At 41.2% G+C, this 23,320-nt stretch overlaps 1 protein-coding gene across 1 annotated transcript in view; it reads right to left on the bottom strand.

Moving 5' to 3' along the window:
* opn7b (opsin 7, group member b) overlaps positions 1-23,320 on the bottom strand; it is a 140,017-nt gene that overhangs the window by 13,811 nt on the left and 102,886 nt on the right. The gene's annotated exons all lie outside the window — the stretch shown is intronic.

Here is a 23,320-nt window from a genome sequence, read left to right as displayed (position 1 = left end):
AGATCCCGAGGTAACGTCTTCGCTCTCCGGCAGCCAGAGCCGGCCCGAGCCTTTTGGGGGCCCTAAGCAGAATTTGATTTGGGGGCCCCCTCCCACTACGCGAAGTCACCTGTGCTTGACAATTATTGACACAAATGTCACGCAATAATGATACATTATAAATGAATACAATGAGGTTATGTATTAATACAAAATAAATACTAAATAAAAAATAGATGCCTACTTAAATAAAAAAGTTGAAACTTTTACTTTACTCTTTTACTAACTCATTGAAACTTCTTAAAACAAACTGTCTCAAAACATATATAAAATAAATTATTTGCAAAAAATAATGACAAAACTGAGAAATCAGAAACATAATAAGGAAAAGGGTTCAACAATGACAATTATTGTTGAAAACTGTAAAAAATATTATTATTATTTCTCTACTGTCTCAATACAGTGTAACTGTCCTCAAAATCTTTTTTATTATTATTATTGTAAAAGACTTTGTTGGATTGTACATGACAGAATCCAACAAAGTCTGTTACTATAATAACGGTAATGTACTGGCTCTCGTTGTATGTGTGTATGTAATCTATTTTTCCCCTCGGGGCTTGCCGTAGATAGGAATGGGTCGTGTGCACTTGGTACTGGAGTGTCGAGGGTTTTTGGAGTTAGTGATCTGATGTGTGGTATAATAAAGTGGAGAAGAGTTCAAACTGCTATGTTTATTATTTATTCAAACTGCTAACCTTACACCAAGAAGGTTAAGTTTCCCTGCGGCTATTTTCTCCAACTTAAACCGATACCGTGACTATGCGCAGTTGCGCACGAATTGTCTATGCACTCGCGAGGTGACTAGATTATGCGCATGACTTAAACGCTGGCAGACACAGCAGCAGTTGTTGGCAGGTATATTGATCATGAAATCAGAATTTTCCTGTCTTGAATTATTCATTCATATTCATTCATTCATTTATGTCACTTGTTTAAGTCATCAAAAAAAAAAAAAATTAAACTTGATTGGATTATATATTACCTAATATAATAGCTTCCACTACCCAGTGGGACAGGCGCTGACGCGAAATAGGTTTCCCTTTATGAGAATCAGCCCATGAAACAAATAACTGATTACTCTTCATTGGTTCTTTCATTCTCTCCACATAGTGACGCAAAGCACGGACAGGGCACAAGCAATGAAGCCGCGCATCCTCTGACGAGGAAAAAGGCTGCGGATGGAAAGCCAGTAAATCCACCTGTTTATAAGCGAGAGCTGACTCGCTAACTCGCTAACTTTAGGCACAAATGCTGTATTTGTTTTGAGAGTTACTCCCAAGTAATCCATAGCGAACCGCATACAGGAGTTATGAACCGATAACGCGTAAAGTTCACTAACCCGCTTTGCGGTCGAAAGAGCCAATAATAAAGCAGCCTTTAGCGAAAGGAGCTTTAATTCAACACTCTCTATAGGCTCAAAAGGGGGCTGAGATAGTGCGTTAAGGACCACAGACAGATCCCACAGCGGAATCAATGGCTTTGAAACCCTGTTCAAACGCCGTGCACCTCTCATAAACCTGTATACAGCGGGTGTTGACCTGTAGTGTTTCCGTCAATCCCCACATGACACACAGAAATTGCGGCAAGATAAACATTAACTGTTGAAAAGGCTCTGGTCTTGTCCAAAAGTTCATGCAGAAAACATAACACATCCGTGACAGAACATAGAAAAGGAACGATGTGTCCGTGTGCGCACCATCGCTCAAACACAGTCCATTTCCGATCATAAGCAGAGCGCGTTGAAGCTGGTCATGCGTTCTGAAATGTTTTCACCCTCAGAGGTAAACCCTTCACTCTCAAGTTTAACCTCTCACGGACCAGGCCCAAAGAGCCACTTTGTCTGGGGCCTGGTGAAAAATCTTGAAAATGTTTCACGCCCCATACAATTAGTTTCCGTGCCAGGCTGTGAAGCAGATGGGATCGTGTGCCTCCCTGGCGATTTATGTATGCCACCGCCATTGTGTTGTCTGACCTGATCAGAATGTGGTGGTTCCTTAGGAACCGCACAAAATGTTTCAGTGCCAGAAACACTGTTAACAGTTCCAGGAAGTTTATGTGTTCGTTTTGTAGCGAGACGGGCCATTTCCCCTTCGCTACCCTGCCCTAGCACACTGCACCCCAACCTGTGAGCGACGCATCCGTTGTAACCACCTTTCTCAGAGAGACTGCTCCCAGCGGAGTCCCTGACTCGAGAAAAAAACGATCTCTCCACTGACGGAGAACGCGCATGCAGAGTGACGTCACTGTCAGTTTGTGGTTGAGGTGGCGTTTTGGACACAAGTCCTGCGCCGCCGTCCAGTGCTGAAACTCCCTCATTCGCAACAGTCCCAGTGGAATGACAGACACTGTCGATGCCATCAGCCCCAGAAAATGTAAACAAAGTCTGAATGAAACTCTGTTTCCTTTCTGAAAAAGGGAAAGACAGCCGCGAATTGACCTGATGCTTTCCTCGGACTGAAAAGCTTGATAGAGGTCCGAGTTCAGTCTGAGACCCAGGTAAATTATCTCTTGTGTGGGCACCAAACAGCTTTTTGTCTCGTTTATCTTGAAGCCTAAGCTCTCCAAGTGAGACACAAGCAGTTTTGGCTGGGTTTGGTGTCCCAGCATCCATTTGTCTCCCCATCTCTTCCATAAGCTCCGCTTGATAAGCAGTGAGGAGAGAGGTGGCATTAAGAGCCCTCACTGCCAGTGCAGAAGAACGATAAATCTTCTGAAAAACTGAGGATGCTAGGTGATCAGTGCGTCCTGGCAGTTAAGCTGAAGCCGAGGAAAAGGCTGTACCGCGGTTAGGGTGGATATGATGTGCAACTGACAGCTCAACAGGAGGGGAATTTGACATCCCTAACTCCTCCATGTTATCAACATCCAGCCTGGAAAAAACTTTTACAGGAACCCTGTGTGAAAAAGGCATATCCCAGAAACGTTTCATCTCTGCTGCGACAGCCAGTCTATGGAGAGTTTTGCCGCCGCCCTACGGCACATTTCCAGTAGGTTGAGCTCCCCCTGAGCTGGGGAGGGTGAACCTTCGCTTAACGCGCTGCCAGTCCGGGAGGGATTTGGCGGGAGGATCGCGTCATCATCATCCTCCTCACCTTCATCCTCCAACAGACGAGCAATGGCCTCGTCGTCATCATCGTCCTCCTCTCTTACATCCGTAAAAGTTCCAAAGAGGGGAGGTAGTTGGGGGGAGACTTCGTCCATACATTTGCCCCAGCTGCATGACGCAGGGGGCTGTTTAGCCTCCTCAGCGGGCGGCGGAGAAAAACAGGGATCTCCCTTATTAGTGGCCGCGACACGCACTCTTCTCTCTAGCACCCTTGATGGGAAGAGAGAACAGTGCGGACAGCCCTCGAAGTTCGCAAGGGCTGCCTGAGCGTGTCTCACCCCCAGGCATGCACAACGGGTGAGGTTCCTTGCCTGATATCATTGAACTGCACGCACACGGATGTGAAGTTTCAGCTTTCGATCCGCCGCTTGCAGAACTAGTAATTGCCATAGCAAATAATAGTAGCCTATCCAAGCTCACCAAAACGTGCAACTCAGGAAAAGGGGATATATAAGAGAATTCGCCGTAACACGTTAATTCTCTTAGTATACCAGAATCAAATAAAATATCACCGTTAAAGTGAAAAAAGACCCGCTAACAAAACAGCTGCGTTCGGTGACGTACCTTGACGGGTCGTCTCAGAACAGTTAAACAACTATTTTGAATACAGGTCCTGCTGAAGTATAGCTTCCAATTTAATCTTCACGGGGAAGAGATCGAGAATGAAGTAGGGACCACCCGGCAGTGGTTTATATTAGGGAGGTGGGACTCCCGCATCACTGTCGTGATTAGTCTGTCAACTGACAGACGTGGTGTGATTGGTGCTTCCAGGGTCTGTCACGCCCAGAGGCGTTCCCATAGTGAGATACCGAGCGAATGTTTGAAAGAGAAAAGTCATATTGGGAATGCTATTATATGACCAACAGAAGACCACGTGGGAACGTTCTGTCTGGCCAATCAGAACAGAGTAGCTCACGGAAAGGAGGGATTTAGAGAGATGAATTCATCCATCGAGTCGTTTGAGAATCATTGAACAATATGGTGATGTGTAATGTATATTATGAGAAAATGAAAGTGTTTTTTGACCTTTGATGCATGTAAACCTGTTGTAGGAGAAAATAAAATAAACTTAGTAAATAAAGTAAACTTTAAAGTAGCATAATAGGGGCAATTTAATTCTCCTTTACCTTTATCTAACTGTCAAAAGTACAAAGAAAAGATGTTCGAAGTTTTCACTGACCAACTTAAGTGTATTTTGTAAATATAAACAAATTTTGATTTTGATGGCTGCAAAACTCTCCTAAAAAGTTGAGAAAGAGGTTTACCACTGGGTCACACGACCTTGGTTTGGTGTTTGATTTGCATAATTCCTTGGGTGAAATTCGGAGCTAAAACAACACTGACAGTATATGTGCAAAATAAAGACAACCATAGATACCATTTATTCAGAAACACCACAGTTCATAAATCCCCCCAATTTATTCTTCTCTGTCACTCTAATAACACTCAATCAAAATGAACTCAACCATCATAATTTAACTGCCCATCTGTGCAGCTACATAACATGAAAGAAAAGGGCATAGTCACGTATGAAAATGGAATTCATTGTACGTTTAGCTCTATTAACTAATTATCTTATTTTGCTGAATCATGTCCTATTCCTGCAGTAAATGTAGTAGTCTGCAAAATTTTAATTTCTAATTCCTGGAACTTTCATGAAAAACATGTACTCAAATTCTCAATATGGGAATTTGACAGCTTCAGCACAACAGAATCACAATATGTAAAAAAAGAAAAAGAGTCAGAGCCTCAGTAATGTACCATAAAAGAGGGCAACTGAATCCGAGCTTCAGAGGTAGCCTGTAGGAAAATATTATCGCTCCAGTGAAGGAAAGGGTTTAAGCATCCAGCCAAACTCACTAACAGCCATGAGTGAGTGAGAAAGCTTATAATCACTTTAGCCTTTGGCTTTAAAGTACCACCATAAAAATACAGGAAAATTTGTAGGAACTTAAAAAATAAGTATTTTACAACAGATAAAAATAAGCAGTCTACAATTAGCAGGTCGAAGACGGAGTGGAGTGCATGTGTTAATCTGACCATAGTTCAAGTCGTCCTAGTTTACCAAAATAAACCAGCACATTTAAGTCTTATTCAACCAAATGTATTATTTTAGTAAAATAACGGTTAGTTGTGCATTAGATTATATTTGAGAACAGTTGCCCTGAAATGTTAAAAATGATATTGAATATAAACATGTTCAAATTCAATGTCAAAATGTTAGACAGGGATAGTCTTTGTTCAAGTTAACAGGATCACCCAACATGTTTAATAGTCATCATTTACACACCCTCATATCGTTCCAGTCCAATAAGACCTTTATTCGTCTTATAAACACAAATAAAATATAATTTTTATGAAATCTGAGAGAATCCTGTCCAATGTTCCCTCTAATTTTTTTTTTTGCTGAGCAAAACTTTTTTATTTTATTTTTTATTTTTTTAAATAATTTTTATTGGTTTTATATTAAACAATGTAACATTTTTTACAACACATATTGGACCGAATGTATACAACCAAATGTTGCTGTGTTATACAAATATTAATTCTTATGAAGATACCTCCCCACCCCGACCCTCCCAACCACCCCACCCAACCATCCCAGTTTGTCCCTTTAAATCCAGATCTCCCCTAGAATGATTGTCCTTTGAAGTGCTGATCCAACTAAGGATTGCAGGAGCATAATACAATACATAATAACCTTACCAATACAGTAAAGGAATGAGTGGGGGAAAAAAATAAGAGGAGAATAGAATAATAATAATACAAATACAATATCTAAATAAGTCCAGTCAAATATATAATAAATAAATAATAATTATAGAGGGAAGAAAAAAAAAAAGAAAAAAAAAGAAAAAAAAGGGGGGGGATATTGCCGCTTCACTTTGAGGATAACTTCTTATTCATCCGTATTTAAGGGTGTTTGTAAGCTCTCATAGTATTCTAAGAAGGGGCTCCAAACCTTCCTGAATGTTTGCAAGGAGCCTGTAAGGGTATACCTGATCTTCTCCAGCTTCAGGAAATGCATTACATCCTTAACCCATCTAGTGAAGCTGGGGGGTGTTTGCTCCTTCCAGGAGAGCAGAATGAGACGTCTGGCAATCAGAGAAGTGAATGCTGTAATGGGGCATGTTTGGGGGTGATTTTCAGAGGTAAATCCAAATAGGGCACATACTGGGTTGGGGGTAATGTTTTTTTGAAGTATCTTAGAGTTAGCGCTAAAGATGTTGGCCCAGAATGTATAAAGTTTAGGGCAGGACCAGAACATGTGTATGTAATCCGCTGGTTGGCCTTTACAGCGAGGGCACGTAGGGTCTATATCAGGGAAGATTTTCACCAGCCTTGTCTTGGTCAAGTGTGCTCTCAGAACTATTTTAAGTTGTATCACATTATGTCTGGCACACGGAGAAGATTTATAAACTGAATCAAGTACAGCCTTCCAATGACCCTCTGTAAATTCCTCCCCAAGATCGTCCTCCCAAAGTCTCTTGACCTCCTGCAAAGAATGCGGGGAGACATTGCCTATACTATTATAGAGATTTGAGATTAAACCTTTGAGTGATGGGGATAGTGAAAGGATATAGTCAACTATATTGCTCGCTGGAAAATCTGGAAAGGAGGTTATACTTTTCTGGACAAAGTGTTTAATTTGGAGAAATCTAAAGAAGTGAGACATGGGTAAATCGAATAGTTGAGAGAGTTGGGCAAATGATCCAAACTTGCCATCTACATAAAGATTGGAAATAGACTTAATACCCTTCGAGGACCAAGTACTAAAGGTAGAGTCTGAGAGAGAAGGTGGGAAATTATAATTTTCCTTTATGGGAGAATGCACCGACATTGTCTGCAACTTAAAATGTCTTCTAAATTGAGACCAAATTCTAATAGAGTGATAGACCACTGGGTTAGTGCAGAATTGGCTTCGAGGGGGAGGAGAAGGGGCACAGAGCATGGAGCCTAGGTCAAATGAGCTAGAGGCAAACTCCATTTGCATCCAGGCCTCGCTCCCACTGGAGCCCCCTCTTCCCATCCAGTGTAACATTGTCTTTATATTGCATGCCCAATAATAGTAAATAAAATTAGGTAGAGCTAGGCCAGCTAGCTTTTTAGGTCTTTGGAGGGCGCTTCTTTTGATTCTGGGTGGTTTACCGTTCCAGATGAAGGAAGATATACTACTCTCTAATGAGCTGAAAAACGATTTTTTTATCAGGATGGGAATATTTTGGAAGAAGTAAAGAAATTTTGGTAACACGACCATTTTAATAAGATTAACTCGGCCTGCTAGGGACAGCGGAAGATTCATCCATCTAGCCATATCTTTTTTACATTTTTCAAACAAAATATTAAAATTCTTAGTGAAGAGGGACAAAAAAGCAGGAGTAATCTCTACCCCAAGATATTTAAAGCCCTTGTTGACAATTCTAAATGGGAAATGTGATGCAGAGATTGAAGTGGCTGCTTGATTGACTGGAAACATCTCGCTTTTTTCAAAATTGATTTTATAGCCAGAAAGGCTTCCGAATTGTTTTAGGATATTGAGAATGGAGGGAACAGAACTTAGTGGGTCTGATACATATAGCAGAATGTCGTCTGCATATAGGGATAATTTGTGTGTGAGGCCCCAACGCTCTATGCCCTGGAAATCCCCTGATTGTCTAAGAGCAATGGCTAGCGGTTCAATGGCAATAGCGAAAAGCAGTGGAGACAAACTGCAGCCTTGACGTGTGCCTCTGCCAAGAGAGAAATACTCTGATTGCTGTCCATTAGTAATTACTGTGGCTGTAGGATGAGAGTAGAGGAGTTTTATCCAGGAGATGAAGGTATCTCCAAATCCGAATTTTTTTTAGGTTGCAAACAAATATTGCCATTCAACTCGGTCGAACGCTTTTTCAGCGTCCAAAGATATAACCATTTCCGGGGAGCAGGATGAAGTGGAATAAACAATATTGAAAAGTTTTCTAAAATTTGAACTAGAGTGCCTATTTAGAATAAAGCCTGTTTGGTCTGCTGCAATAATTTGTGGAATAACGGTCTCCAACCTAGCCGCCAGAACCTTGGATAAAATTTTATAATCCACATTCAGCATGGAGATCGGGCGGTAGGAGGAGCACTGAAGTGGATCTCTTCCACTTTTTGGTAGAAGCGTAATCGCGGCTTGTCTTAAGGTTGGTGGGAGCTGACCGGACGACAGGGATTCATTAAACATAGCTTGGAGCAGCGGGCATAACGTGGGTGCAAATATTTTATAAAATTCGGAAGAATACCCATCTGGACCAGGAGACTTGTTGCCTTTCAAGGAATTGATAGCTTTTAGAATCTCTGACTTAGAGATCGCATCCCCTAGTAATGAATTTTGTTCAACTGGAACAGAAGGGAATTGAAGGTTATCAAAGAAGTGGTTGAGCTGTGAAAAGTTACCATCACATTCAGAGCTGTATAATTTATTGTAGTATTGTTTGAAGGTATCATTAATTTCTAAATAGTCTGTCACAATCTCCCCTGTTTGACTATAAACCTTAGGTATAAGGAGAGATGATTGGGCTTGGCGAGCTTGTTGAGCAAGTAGTCTGCCAGCCTTATCACCTGAATCGTAAACTCTAGATTGTGCTTTATTGAGTAAATAAATGGCCTTATCTGTGGAGAGTAAGTCGTATTCTGTCTGTAATCGCAGTCTCTCTTTGAAAAGCGTTGGAGATGGAGAAGAGGAATAGTAGTTATCAATCTCTGCAAGGGCTTGCGAAATGTTTTAGAGTTTTGAGTCTCTTGCTTTTTTTGTCCAAAGATAGGCCTTGAGAGTCTCCCAAAAGGTTGACTGGGAAACTTCTGGCGAGGCGTTCGTTTCAATAAAAAAGTTAATTTGAGAAGAGACGTGATTTACAAATTGTTCATCAGCAATGAGGAGGGGATTAAGCCTCCAATTGCGGGAGGGTCTATAGCAGTTGGGCAGAGCTATGTAAAATGAGACCGCACCGTGATCTGAGATAGTAATACTATGATATGCGCAAGAGCTAACATGTCCCAGCAGTCTATTGTCTAGGAGAAAATAGTCGATGCGAGTGTAAGTGTGATGGACATTCGAGAAAAAGGAGAATGTTTTTTTATTATTAAATTTGAATCGCCAAATGTCTGAAACACCATTGTGAGCTATGAAATCATTGACAACTTTTGCAGATTTGGTGAGGGGTTGGGGTTTGTTAGATGATCTGTCTAACACAGTGCTGAGTACACAGTTAAAGTCGCCACCTATTATCATTTTATAATTGTTATCACCGGGAATGGCAGAGAACAGTTTGTTAAAAAAGTTGTAATCATCATAGTTAGGAGCATAGACATTGATCAAAATGACAAGACAGGTGAACAATCTGCCTGATACAATGACAAATCTCCCATTTTTATCAGAAATCACTTCCTCAGCTTGAAAGGGAATGTCCTTGTGTACGAGAATTGCTACAACTTTTTTCTATTGGGCGGACATATTTCGCCACCTGAGCAAAAATATTCTTTATACCTGACCTGTACAGCATACGTAGAATCACACTGGTTTCAAAATTCAGTTGTAACTTTTAACTTGAATGTGGCATTTCTATTTTATTTGACCCTTGATGTAACTTATTGGTATTAAATCATATTTTTGAAAAACATGCAGTTAATTAAGAAGTCACTAAATGAAGCACATTTTAGGTTGCCTGATATTTTTTTCACAGTGCTGCTAACTTATTGGTATTAAATCATATTTTTGAAAAACATGCAGTTAATTAAGAAGTCACTAAATGAAGCACATTTTAGGTTGCCTGATATTTTTTTCACAGTGCTGCTAACTGTTCAGTCTTTACCAAGAAATCCTATGAAAAATAATTTACAAAATCTTCTGCAGGATAGTTCAATTATTTACAATAATAGAATATAGTATGAAAGAAAAGTAAGCTATTACACTGAGATGGTTTGGGAAAAACATAAAGTGTTTTTGTACAGTCAATTAATTGTGTACAGGAAGCATTAAACCATCAAAGTTAAATGATTGTTTATTTCTTAGGAATTTCCAATATTTTCTTTAGCAGGGGGTTTCAAAGTTTTTAATGGCAATGAGCCCGTGAGATTCTTTATTTAGGCTTATAATATAATAAAATATAGGCCTAATATAATATAATATAAAAAAAACGAATTGAAGTATTTGAAGTGATATAATATATCAGTTTAAATGCTTCAATTTGTTTACATACTATATTATTATAATATATAACAAACTGAAGCATTTAAATAGATCGAATAGCTAAATATTTTCAAGACAAGTGAATATGTGAACTCTTTTATAGTAATCTAACCATGCCTGAACCCCCCCCCCCCCCCCCCCCCCCCACACACACACACACAAAAACATAGATTTAAACTAATGATAGCCTATTTTGAATTTGCACGCGGGTGGGTGTGTAATTGTTGCCGTTCTGTGTCCATCAACAGTTATTTCTACCACTTTAATCAAACCACTCTTCTTTAAAACATTATGATGTGATTTTATTTCACATGTCTGCGTTTCTCGTTGCCTCTCGTATTGAGCTATTTGGTCCGCACGCAAGACTCACTGCCAATCACACGTGCTCACATCATTCTCTTTCTATGAAACCTGTAAACTGCATTCACCAGTTTTCACTCTATAGCGGTTGACCAGAGCACTGAAATTATTTCTCACTTAAACTACAATCAAATGGATTTCCCCACACATTTCGCGTCAGTCCTCTGCGTGGCATTTTAATCTTTTCTGCGCGGCCGCGGCTTCAGAAGTGCGCGGTCTCAGCATCAGAAGTGCGGGGTCTCAGCATCAGAAGTGCGCGGTCTCAGCATCAGAAGTGCGCGGTCTCAGCATCAGAAGTGCGCGGTCTCAGCATCAGAAGTGCGCGGTCTCAGCATCAGAAGTGCGGGGTCTCAGCATCAGAAGTGCGCGGTCTCAGCATCAGAAGTGCGCGGCCTCAGAATCAGAAGTGCGCGGCCTCAGCATCAGAAGTGCGCGGTCTTAGCATCAGAAGTGCGCGGTCTCAGCATCAGAAGTGCGCGGTCTCAGCATCAGAAGTGCGCGGTCTCAGCATCAGAAGTGCGCGGTCTCAGCATCAGAAGTGCGCGGTCTCAGCATCAGAAGTGCGCGGTCTCAGCATCAGAAGTGCGGGGTCTCAGCATCAGAAGTGCGCGGCCTCAGCATCAGAAGTGCGCGGCCTCAGCATCAGAAGTGCGCGGTCTCAGCATCAGAAGTGCGCGGTCTCAGCATCAGAAGTGCGCGGTCTCAGCATCAGAAGTGCGCGGTCTCAGCATCAGAAGTGCGCGGTCTCAGCATCAGAAGTGCGGGGTCTCAGCATCAGAAGTGCTCGGTCTCAGCATCAGAAGTGCGCGGCCTCAGCATCAGAAGTGCGCGGTATCAGCATCAGAAGTGCGCGGTCTCAGCATCAGAAGTGCGCGGTCTCAGCATCAGAAGTGCGCGGTCTCAGCATCAGAAGTGCACGGTCTCAGCATCAGAAGTGCGGGGTCTCAGCATCAGAAGTGCGTGGCCGCACACGCGCGCAGCTTAGAGGGAACATTGATCCTGTCCCTCGTTGAAAGTCCAATAGACCAAACTTTGACTTTTAATGTCTTCTGACCCTTACGAAAAAGAAGTATACTTCAAGTTCATTTTATGAAGTATACTTAAGTAATGTTCAAGTATATTTTTAAGTATAGGCCTACTTTAAGTAGTAAGTATTCTAATATCAATGTGTACTTGTAGTAAACTTGTAAGTGTACTACTGCTTGGGACTAAATTGGGCCACTTTTAGTATATAAAAGTATACCTTTAAGTGTACTATAAGTGTAACAGTAGTAAACTTTAAGTACACAACTAGGTTTCTCATTTGTAATGCATCTGTACTACAAGTGAACTTATAAGTATACTAGTAGTTCACTATTTTAATACAAGTAGTACATTTTTTAGTTTATGAAAGTACACACTGAAGTGTACTCTCAGTAAACTTCTAGTTTAGTAGTTTATACTGTACACTTATGCTTTCTTAAAGTGAACATAACATTATAGGCTACTTATAGTTTACTATTTATATATTATTTTTGCACTTGCCGTACACTATTATGTTCAAATGTAGATATTATTTTTTATACTTGAAAAATACCTTTAACTGTACTTTAATTTTAAAAACATTTTATTAGCTTCATGCATCGTTTTTTATCAACACTTGCATGACGGTAAGTTTCATAAAGAAAGTCAACATTTTAAACAAAATATTTGAGAAAATCACATTTTTGTCAAAGACTATACGCCTTGATCAGATTCAGAACGATGATCGAAACACAGATGGAGTAGATCGAGCTTCACAGTCGTTTTCTACTCATGGGTTCGACATTTCATTTGGAAACATTAAGCAGTTTTGATTTACATGCTGTTTAATGTTTGATGATCACTTTAACTTACATTTGCGTGAGCAATCTTTTATCACTTGTTTCAGCTTCTTCTTCTCCTCTATTCTGATCCAGAGATTCATAGCGCCCCCTACCGTATTACAGTGAAAACATGGATAGCTGGAAAATTCAGTCAATGGTGTGGAAAGAGTAAAGTAGAATTAAAGTAAATTCCTATGTATACACTACCAGTGGACTAGCCAACATTAGAAACATATCTGTTTTATATCAATATTTTAAACAGTATTTTCAAACAATGTAAGTTTCATAAGACTATATATATGAAAAACTATGTAAAAAAGTACATTTAAAAAGGGTACTCGATCAAAAGAGTTAACAAAACTACAAGCCAAGTATACTTCGAATACTTAATTATACTTAATTAAGTATATCTCAATCAAAAGATTGTGTACAAGTACAGGCCAAATATACTTGGACTTTTTTCTCAGTATAAGTCAAGTCCACTTAAGTGTAATTTTAAGTATATTTCTGAGAAGTACATAAAGTATATTTTTGAGAAGTATATAAAATGTAGACAAAGTATACTTTCTTATTTTTAGTTTAAAAGAAGTATACTAATAGAACACTTGAATAAACTTCTTTTTCATAAGGGGATAGACTTTATACAATATAATGACCAGCTTTCGTGCACACATAGAGCAAATCAAATGTTATAAATGCGCAAGATCCAATGAGATTTGTTCTTGCACATCATGCAAGCACATTATCTGGGCTGCAATATTTTACCAATTCAGAAAAGATGAATTACTGTCTGGCCAACTTGAGAGACATGATATGGAGATTAAGGTTAGATCACAATTTTTTTTGGGTACGACTACAGCACACTGTTAGTGTACACCATCTGTTGTTTACTTTTCCGGTCTAATAGAGCATTGGACCTAAAAATAGTGATGTGGTTCGGAATGTGACCTGAACCCGAGTCGGCTGTATATACACAGGGTGCGAAAAATAATCTGATATGAATTGCCCATAGCAGATCTAGGTGGAGGGTTTCTGAAAGCACTGCAAACTGCTACAGTAAACACTGAACAAGAAAGATTAGCAGCAAGTTCATTGGCTGCTGATGCAGCAGGAACCAATCGGCTGTGGGAACGATGTGATTGCTAGCAGATTTAGTTAAGGACCAATCAGCAAGCGCCATCTAGAATCTAGAACTTTGTATTTGTACTTCTTAAAAAAGTTATAATTATTGCACGTTTTTTCTTTCTGACAGTGAAGCATCTTAACATATAGAATTCAATTCATATGTGGACACTAGTGTGTTTATATTTGCTACTGTACAACTTCACTCATGGCTTATCCAATCAGATTACAGAGCCAGAACTATCTCGCTTTAATAAGAGTTCTGTCTCTGCCCCAGCACTCACTTGACTCTCTATGGATTCGAGCCTGTTATACAATATAAGATATACATCTTCTTTTGCGGTCTCAGTTTTTAGAGGTCTTCACTTCATTTTTTTAAAAATTCCAGAGTTTGGAGGTACAGACCAGAAATATATCCCATATAGTGTCATGTGAATGGAGCGTGCTGCACATTAAAAAATAATAGAGATGTTGGAGACGTTACCTACATACTGCTTAGTGCAGTTCAATGATACAGCTAGACACTTTGCTTACATGTTTGATGTATTTTAAATTGCCTTTAAGGTATACGTTTCCTGATATTTTGGGGCATTTTTGTATATTTTAAAAACAAAATATAGAAATAATACAATATGTAGGTATTTTTAGAGCAAAAAATTAAAAATATATTTGTATTTTATTCCGTTTGTTTTGACATGTAACTAATATATTGATTTGGCAGAGATTTCTTGTGGCTGTTTAATACCACACGAGTTAGCAGAAGCGGAGGCTGTGGGGAAGCAGTAAAAGTGTCTACTTCTCCCACACACACCATATAACATGCTGTGTAGTGTAGTTTAGATGCTTCAACTTAAGCTACACTTGTACTTTAAATAGATTTAAAATGCTTTTGTGTTTTTGGGCGACTCCTAGCAACAGTGTGTTTTTGTTTCCTTTGCTTTACACAGTTCTGAAAGTCATAATGTGACTTTGCGATATACAGCGGACATCGTGTTTTTATTGTGAAATTACCATTTTCTCATGTCAAACCATGATGATTTTAACCATAAAAAAGCACTGTCACTTTAATCGAGGGTGAGCAATGCAGCAAAAACAGACTTCCTGCCAAAATGATCACAGCATTGCATCTATGAGCCGGCCATGATGCCAGTTAGTTAAATGGTGTGAGACAGCTCTCTTATCACAGCAGCTTGGTTGTCCTTGACATCTTGCTGAATGGAATCCGAATGAAAAAGGCCCTTCATCAATCATTTGTTGGGTTGGTTTACATTTAATAGCAAGAGTCATGGATGGGTGGCATTTTCAAGGCTGCTGCGTTGCAGAAACTGAACTGCTGCTCATCGCACTCCTCGAACTGTTTCTCTCCTCATATGCTTGAGTTCACCATACGACGAAGAATCAAACCATAAAACTGCAGATATACAAAAAATTGCCTCTGCAGGACATTCTTCTTTTTGACCCGTTATTAAGTCGATATTCTCTATTGAAGACAAAAAGAGAAATTATATACAGTAGATCTGAATGTTTTAGTCCAAATCCATTTTTTGTGCACATCCGATTGAAATCCGATCAGATATTGTGAACAGCAAAAAATAACATGAAATGCAAATTTTACAAATCCGTTTCGAGCTACATCCATATGTGGTTTGAAATTCAAATCGGAACACAAATCGCACAAAAAACAGTTGTGATAAACAATGTTGACAGTCAATAATTTTAGATTAGATTCCACTCAGATACAAAAATAATCTGATTTGGACAGACAGTGTCTCTGTTTAAAATTGAAAGAGAAGACAATCCATTCATTATTTTTTTTAATTGGGTTACATTGAATGATTATGTGAGCAATGCCTTAGCGGTGGTGTTTCAGAAATTGAACTTCTCACAATAAACAGTACTTGCCCTTTTATATCCTTGATTTATCTAAGACTCAATCAATAAAAAAAATTAAAAAAACAGAAAAAAAAAACCAATGGTTTGTTCATCATATTATAAAAACATCATATTATAACTGACAACTTCCTTGTTAGTCCAAAATCAGCTTTAATGTTACCAGGCCCAGCGAACAACTCGTCCTGGAATGTGCCTCTTTATAACGTAATAAGGTCAAATAAGAAGATCAGCTTAGGCCACTGGTGTTAGTGATATGAGGAAGAGAGAAGAGCACAGGGTCAACCACTGGACGAAAAAATAACATTATCTTCCAAAGGATCCTAATGCTAAGAATTTGGTTGTTTATTTTCAACAATGTGAATGTCTCAGTTGAACATTTTTCATGTCAGATGTTCTTTGTCCTGTCAATAAATCAAACCAGTGACTAAACGGTCAACTTCACGTTGTTTTCTTAGCAGGATGAAAATAATCTGTTATTTAAACTGATTGAATTTTAAAAAGAAAGCGATCAAAGAACGCTCCGTTTACAATAGCTGTAGCTGTCAATCAAACAGCACGTGTTTATCACTGACTGAGTTCTGGACTCACGCCAAAACTGTAATAATAATCCAGTAATAATCAACAAATCTCTTATTTACATTGTATTTGCCCTGTTAGTTATGATGAAAGCATTCGTTAGTGTGAAGAAATTGAGTTGCAATGACGAGATCACTGCATTTATGCGCTCAACATGTCTGCGATCGACTACATGCTCATCATCACTGCAACCTTTCATGCCATAATCTAAATATAATGCCATAGATCTAATTGCATTCGTATAATTATCACTTTTCACCAGTAGTTAACATTGAGAGCAGTAATAGTAAAAACGTGCTAAAGGTTTTCGAGAGAGTTCCACATGTAATATTAGCTATTTCAAATGCAAAGCTGTCAGCCAATCACAGCAGTGGGCATTTACACTGAAGTCTCCCAGCCAATCACAGCAGTGGGCGTTTACACTGAAGTCTCACAGCCAATCACAGCAGTGGGCGTTTACACTGGAGTCTCACAGCCAATCACAGCAGTGGGCGTTTAAGTCTCACAGCCAATCACAGCAGTGGGCTTTTACACTGGAGTCTCACAGCCAATCACAGCAGTGGGCGTTTAAGTCTCACAGCCAATCACAGCAGTGGGCATTTACACTGAAGTCTCCCAGCCAATCACAGCAGTGGGCGTTTACACTGAAGTCTCACAGCCAATCACAGCAGTGGGCATTTACACTGAAGTCTCACAGCCAATCACAGCAGTGGGCATTTACACTGAAGTCTCACAGCCAATCACAGCAGTGGGCATTTACACTGAAGTCTCACAGCCAATCACAGCAGTGGGCATTTACACTGAAGTCTCACAGCCAATCACAGCAGTGGGCATTTACACTAAAGTCTCACAGCCAATCACAGCAGTGGGCGTTTAAGTCTCACAGCCAATCACAGCAGTGGGCATTTACACTGAAGTCTCACAGCCAATCACAGCAGTGGGCGTTTACACTGAAGTCTCACAGCCAATCACAGCAGTGGGCGTTTACACTGGAGTCTCACAGCCAATCACAGCAGTGGGCGTTTACACTGAAGTCTCACAGCCAATCATAGCAGTGGGCGTTTACACTGGAGTCTCACAGCCAATCACAGCAGTGGGCGTTTAAGTCTCACAGCCAATCACAGCAGTGGGCTTTTACACTGGAGTCTCACAGCCAATCACAGCAGTGGGCGTTTAAGTCTCACAGCCAATCACAGCAGTGGGCGTTTAAGTCTCACAGCCAATCACAGCAGTGGGCATTTACAATGAAGTCTCAGAGCCAATCACAGCAGTGGACGTTTACACTGAAGTCTCACAGCCAATCACAGCAGTGGGCTTTTACACTGGAGTCTCACAGCCAATCACAGCAGTGGGCGTTTAAGTCTCACAGCCAATCACAGCAGTGGGCATTTACACTGAAGTCTCACAGCCAATCACAGCAGTGGGCGTTTACACTGAAGTCTCACAGCCAATCACAGCAGTGGGCGTTTACACTGAAGTCTCACACAGACACGCCCCTTCAAACAGAGTGTTCAAATGAGAGGGTTGAAATCACGGTAGGAAAAATGGCTTTTATTTCTAAATTATGCATTTTTTTTGTGTTTTTAGACATTATAAGTGCACCCCAGGAAACATTATGAAACAATAAAAAAATGCAGTTCATGACCCCTTTATGTGTTATTGTTACATTTTCTCCTTTTGTGTGTACTTTGTGTTTTGTTACTTGGACTTTAAGGTTGTGTTCTGCCTGCATGGTTATTGTGCTATTTTCTGTCAGTTTGTAGTTTTTCTGTTAATTAGCCCATCATTGTTTTTACGGTGTTCCTTGTTCCTTGTATATGATTTTCTAATATGCAAAAAGCAATAAAGTTATGCAGTCCTCATCTTTTATTTGTGTAGCCTACAAGAATATAACAAGCGTTTTTTAATGTATTCTATTAATCAACATTAATAATCATTATTACAGTATCAGGGTCAATGACAGACAATAATTTTGTCGCAATATTGCAGCCTTACTCTGGAATAAGTACCTATTTATTATTTACAATTTATATAGGCCTAGCTTTGAGTGTGAGAGCCCTGCTCTTTTTGGTTTGTGTCTCTAAGCAAATTGACTTTCAAAAACAAACTCACCTTTAAAAAAAGATTCACTGAAGTACAAAGTGTGACCGCAAGCCCCCAAATCCGCCATGTCATGTTATGTACCAACCTTTTTTTGTTATAGTTCTAAGGGTTATATAGGTCTCCATAAATCCTTTTATTTTATAAAGTCTGTCCCAACCATCTTCTTTCAACTTATAAGCACTTTCTTTCTGTCATTCTTTCATTCTTTCATCTCCCTTTGTTGCTGTCCATCTCTTGAGATGTCTTGTTTCTTTGTGTGAAGCACTGGAAATGTTGTTTTCATCCTTGTAAGGAACTAGACTGGCTTTGACATTTTCAACACAATTACTAACCTGACTGTAAATCCTGATAGAACTATTGTTCAGCTGTGTCAACTGAAATCATCATCTGCAACATCACGGACTGTCTCCCGTCCCAGACATCCCAACCTGCAAGAAGTAATTTCAGGGAGGAATCTCTTTTTGTTGACGGGGGGAGATGAACTTCTGGGAACTTCAGTGGCAGTTCATCAGTGGAGGAAAAGAAGGCTCAGCCTCCCAAAATATTATTGAAAAAAAAATGAAAAAAAAAGAATCTGTATTATATTCAAAATTTTACGTTTATCAAGTCAAATGAAAATAGTTTATATTCTCACTAATGTACATAACTTGCATACAATGTATAATGTACCTTTTTTGCTTTATTTGCAGTAGAAGTGTTAATCCCAGCAAAAATGACAGAGTTCCCTTTCGAGCGAACTCGGACTGCGTCGAACGACACTTTGGGGGAACGCCCCTCAGCGTAGCGCCTCTGAAGTATGAATGAAACTGAGCCCATCTCTGATTGGTGCTGCGTAATTACGTAATGAGTGACGGCATACAAGCGGAAGCTATAAAGGACGCCGGCACACATGAGATGTCAGCTTTCTGTTCTTCAGCAAGCGCTCTCTGTTTGACTTGTCTGTCTTATTTGGTGTTGTTTGTCACAAGCATTTACACAATATATATATATATATATATATATATATATATTATGGCGAGCCAAGCGAGTTTCATTCGGTGTGTGCATCCCTGCCCTCGCTATATCACGGGTGGGGACACGCATCGTTTGTGCACTCATTGTTTGGGAATGCAGCACACGCGGGCAGCTCTCGAGGGGGCTGCTTGCGAGGATTGTGAAAGGCTTCCAATCCGTGTGCTGCGTTCCCGCCTGGCCATTTTTAATGAGGATGGTCAGGCTCGCGAGCCTCGTGGTGCGGGACTCGCGTTTGCTGAGGCGGCGCGGCAACGCTCTTCATGGGGCTCGCAAATGGATCTGACAGGGGATCTCGAGACTGCTGAGGCACATTCTCGGGATTCCTCTGTCAGTTCTGATGTTCTCCCACCTCGCGCGGAAGCCCGCCCCGCGGCTTCTTCCGCGCGAGTGGAGGACCTGATGTTTGAGCTGTCTGCTTCCGAGGAAGTAGACGTGCTCAGCATCGAGGGCGAGGATTTTGGGGATGACTCGCCACCCCATGTCCCCGCAAATGAGGAGCTGGTAGAGGTTGTCTCTCGTGCTGTGGCCCGTCTCAATATTAGTTGGCCACATGAGAGGCAGGAAGCGCTCGTAAAGAAAAGCAAATTAGACGAGCGCTTCCTACAGCACAGAGAGCAACCTCAAAACCGGGGCTTGCCTTTCTTTCCCGATTTACACAACGAGTTGTGTAAATCGTGGAATAAGCCACATTCCTCGCGCGTGTCCAACCCCCCTGTCCTGAATTATAGTAATATTTTGGGGGCGCGAGAGAAAGGTTATGGGACGATGCCGAAGGTGGAACAACCATTAGCCACCTATTTATCTCCTGAATCGGCATCGTCCCTAAAAGCCCCGGTGCTGCCCACTAAGCCATGTAGGGATACATCTTCCTTGGTGGGCAAGGCATATATGGCTCCGGGTCGGGCTGGTGCTTGTTTACACACGATGGCAGTGTTACAAGCTTACCAGGCCGACCTTCTGAAGGATATAGATGAGGGCGAGGGACCAACTCCAGATGATGTAGCTGAGTTGAGGAAGGCTGCAGATTTATCTCTCCGAGTCACCAAGGAGACGGCCCGTGCCATCGGCCGCTCCATGGCAGCTTTGGTGGTCTCGGAGAGACATTTATGGTTAAATCTGTCGGGGATCAAGGATAAAGACAGGGCTTTTCTCCTTGATGCCCCGATTTCACCTTCTGGCCTGTTCGGCGACGCCGTTAACTCTTCGGGGTCGCCGATCACGCCGGCGTGATCAAGTTACATGACCAGTTTAAGACGTCGAAGCATAAAAACAAAGTCACGTTGAGCACTGCCGTCCACTTCTGTCGAAAGTGCTGGCTTGAAATTCTATTTTACTTTTTGTTTTGTGTTTATAGACCAAGTAAAAACGGAGATATGATCATTTAAACTTTATATAAAAAAATACTGACGCGTTCGTAAAAGAACGCAAGATGGGATGCGACAGGCGTTGCATTTATTCTAATAACTTCGTCGGTTTTTGTCATAAACCAAAACGGAGAAAAATGTGTGAATCTGCTGACTCTGCTCTTCAGGCTGCACATTTTAGGGAATGGAGGAGGAGCCAACTGAGCTAAGACGCAAAATTGAAAGGCAGAGGATTTTACGGAGTTGATAAAGAGAGACATATATACGTTATATATATAGAGAGAGATTATTGCTAGTTTTTGGAAGAGTTTGAGTAGATTTTGAGAGTAGTTTAGGAGTAGTGAAGATAGTTTAGGTAGTTTAGGAGTAGTTTAGGTAGTTTAGGAGTAGATTTAGATCAACTGTTTTGAGGAGAGGCACAGATAAAAAATAAAAATCACCTGATATTTGTTGTAAATAGTTGTATGTATAATTTGATTTTGTGTTCATTTTACCTTTTGTATGGTATATTCGCACTATTGAGGAACCCCTCTTACTCAAGGAATGAAATCCCTGTAATGTAGCTATCTGTGTAATTGTACATGAAGTGTTTTGTAGAGTTTCTAAGCAAAAAGGAAAAGAAAAAACGCCTATTGCCACACCTGCTTTTTGCTGCATATAGTTTAATTTTATCTCAATTTTACATTTTTGATGTTGTATTTGCACTATTTGTGAACCCTCATACTCTGGGAACGCAAGGCCTTAAATATAGCTCTCTGTATAATTGTGTGCACAACATTTTTTAAAAAGTGGCTGAGCTAAAAAGAAAGAAAAAAAGCCTATGGCTACACCAGCTTTTTTTTGTAAATCATATTTTTTTTGTATATAGGTTGATTATATCTGAATTGTACCTGTATATGTTGACATTTACAACTTGTGTTTACATTTTAAACCTTTTAAAATGCTTCATTGAGCATGTTTGTGTTTTTTGTAGTAGAAAAGCTATAATTTTTCTATTCGGATTTTGTGTTTTTTGTGTGATTTTGGGTCCAGTATGTTGATAGAGTACATCAAAGTGAAAAACTAATTGTCTGATCATATAGGTGATGTTGTGCTGAAAAAAATTATACCAAACATTGGTATGCTAAACATTTGTTTATGTTGCAAAATTTAAAAAAAATAAAAGTACACAAAAACGGCCAAAATAGCCCAAGACTCCGAAGGGTTAATACAGTCGTCGACAGGTTTCAGGAGGTGAAAAAACAATCTGCAGCCTTCAAGCAGTACCTCCCTCGCCGCCCCAGATCCAAGAAGCCTGCCCCCAGTGGGCAGCCGCACCCAGCCACCAGCTCCTCCGCCTACAGACAGGCGCAGAAGGAGAGCGTTTCGTCTAGAGCCCCTCCTCAAACAGCCTGGGGGCATAGACGACGCTCTCAGGCGAAGCCTCAGCAGCAGCAGGGTGACCTGAGGGCCGTCCTGGAGGCTAAAAACGCTTCGTCCAAGAGGTCCTAGCCAGCCTAGGTCCTCTGCGGGCAGCCCCACCTGTGGCGGAGCGATCGAGGTCGCCTCCTCCGCGGAGCCCGCAGGAAATTGATGTCGACTTCCCGCCGCCAAGTGCGCTTCGGGACGCATCGGTTTTCAGCGAACGCGCGCTGCACTGTCCGCCCCACAGGCTTGCGGCCAGGCAGCAATCACGTCCGCCCATCGAGAATCGTTTTCGGTCGAACTCTGCCGGAGATCCGCTTCAGGGGGTCGAGAACGAATCCCGATTGGTACCCGAAGCCAGGCTCGAGAGCCTGGTTCCTTTGGTAAAATATTTCAACGCATGGAAAAATCTTATGAATATTTCGCCTTGGGCCCTGCGCACCATTCAAAAGGGGTACAGGCTGCAGTTCGGTTTACGCCCACCAAGGTTCAACAGGGTCGTCTGGACTGCAGTCGACCCAGTGCAGGGTCGGGTATTGGAACAGGAAGTAAACTCCCTGCTGGTAAAGGAGGCTATAGAACGTATTCCTCCACCGGACAGGGAGTCCGGGTTTTACAGCCGCTACTTTATAGTTCCCAAAAAGGATGGGGGGTTGCGTCCAATAATAGATCTCAGACACTTGAATCGTTCTCTGAGGAGATTCAGGTTCAAGATGCTCACTATTCCCATCATCGTGAGTCAAATTCAACCCGAGGATTGTTTTGTAACGATAGATCTAAAGGACGCATACTTCCACATATCCATCCTTCCATCTCACAGGAAGTTCCTGAGGTTCGCTTTCGGGGGCGTAGCGTACCAATATCGGGTTCTTCCGTTCGGCCTAGCTCTCTCCCCACGCACATTTACCAAATGTATGGATGCAGTTCTAGCACCCCTGAGGCTCCAGGGCATCAGGGTACTCAATTATATCGACGACTGGCTGATTCTGTCTCAGTCACAAGAGCTGGCGGTTCGGAACCACGTTTCTGGGAGTGGTGTGGGACTCGGTCACGATGCGGGCACGATTGTCTCCTGTATGAATCGAGTCCATTCTGGCTATAGTGTCCAGGATAAAGCTAGGCCAAGCCATTACTGTGAAACATTTTCAAAGAGTGTTGGGGCTCATGGCAGCAGCGTCCAACATTATTCCATTTGGCCTGCTGCACATGAGGGCCCTCCAGTGGTGGTTGAAAACCAAGGGGTTCTCCCTGAGAGGGAACCCGTTCCGCATGATCAGGGTTACGC

The sequence above is a fragment of the Siphateles boraxobius genome, unplaced genomic scaffold, assembly GCF_051911475.1.
Source record: "Siphateles boraxobius isolate OS27281-9 unplaced genomic scaffold, OSU_SipBor_1 76, whole genome shotgun sequence".
Taxonomy (NCBI): Eukaryota; Metazoa; Chordata; class Actinopteri; order Cypriniformes; family Leuciscidae; genus Siphateles; species Siphateles boraxobius.
The sequence above is the reverse complement of the archived record's forward strand: the minus strand, read 5'-3'. Positions and strand labels throughout refer to the sequence as shown.